Here is a 1,412-nt window from a genome sequence, read left to right as displayed (position 1 = left end):
AGAGAGAGAGAGAGAGAGAGAGAGAGAGAGAGAGAGAGAGAGAGAGAGAGAGAGAGAGAGGCCATTCCCCCTTCCCCTCTCCCTCTCCCCAACACTGCAAGCCACGAAATACGTATGTTATCTCCTCCTCCCCTCTCCCCTTCTTTTCTCCACCCCATTAAAACCCTCCCCCTCTCTTTCCTCCTACTTTTCTCTCCCTCCCTCCCTCCCTCCTGTAGTCATTATCTCTCCATTGGTGCCGCAATCTTCTATTATTTATGTCACCTCTCTGACCCCCGCTGTCCACTCTCTCTCTCTCTCTCTCTCTCTCTCTCTCTCTCTCTCTCTCTCTCTCTCTCTCTGAAGTAATTTTTTTGTACATTTTTATTATTGTTTGTTAGATTTAAAACATTCTCCCCGCTCTCTCTCTCTCTCTCTCTCTCTCTCTCTCTCTCTCTCTCTCTCTGTGAAGTAGTTTTTTTGGTACATTTTTATTATTGTTTGTTAGATTTAAAACGTTCTCCCTCTCTCTCTCTCTCTCTCTCTCTCTCTCTCTCTCTCTCTCTCTCTCTCGTTCTTGCACAAACTGAAACATAAAGGGCTTGAAACACATTTGAAAGGCGACGCAATACTATTTCAAAGAGGAAACACAGCATTGACCATCTGGCGTGCTTTCCTCGGGCTTAATGCAACACTTGTGAATATTGCAAGCGTCTAGTGGTGTGTTAAGGCTTGCACTGTTGATGAGAGGAGAAGTAGGGCGGAGATACGTACAGAAGAGGGCTAAAAAACGATGAAATAGAGGGAATAGAATGGTTGTGGTGAGATAAATGGAAAGAGAGAAGGATAGATAAACAAAAAAGGATAGATAGCAATGTAGGAATGAAAGAGAAGAAAGAGAGAAGTAAATGGATAGAGAATTGAAAGACGATGAAATACTGAGGGAAAAGAGAAGGAAAAGCAGGAAAAGACACTGAAAATAAGGAAAGGAAAGATAGATAGTGATGTTAGTTTAATATTTCAGTGAAAAAGTGAAAGAAAAAAGGAGAAAGAGTTGATGTATTGGAATAGAAAAAGATTGAGGCAGAGAAATAAAGGAGGAGAAAGAGAAATGAAATAAAGATACGTAGATGGTAAGGTAAGAGAGCGAGAGCGAGAGAGAGAGAGAGAGAGAGAGAGAGAGAGAGAGAGAGAGAGAGAGAGAGACAGGGGGGGGGTGTAAGACAAAAAACTAAGGCTAACAAATAAAGAATAAAAATCTTTGTCTCTTCTTTCCTTCCTTCCTTTCTTCCTTCCTCCCTTCCTTCATCTCGTCTCTTTTACCTCCTTCCTTCATTCATCTCGTGTCCTCTTCCCATCCTCTCCTCCTTGTCATCCTCTTCTTTTTGTATCCTCTCATTTTCCTCTCCTGTCCACTTATTTCAGGCCTCTTC

Source organism: Portunus trituberculatus, chromosome 30 (assembly GCF_017591435.1).
Source record: "Portunus trituberculatus isolate SZX2019 chromosome 30, ASM1759143v1, whole genome shotgun sequence".
In the NCBI taxonomy this organism is placed as follows: Eukaryota; Metazoa; Arthropoda; class Malacostraca; order Decapoda; family Portunidae; genus Portunus; species Portunus trituberculatus.
Note: the sequence above shows the minus strand (reverse complement) of the source record.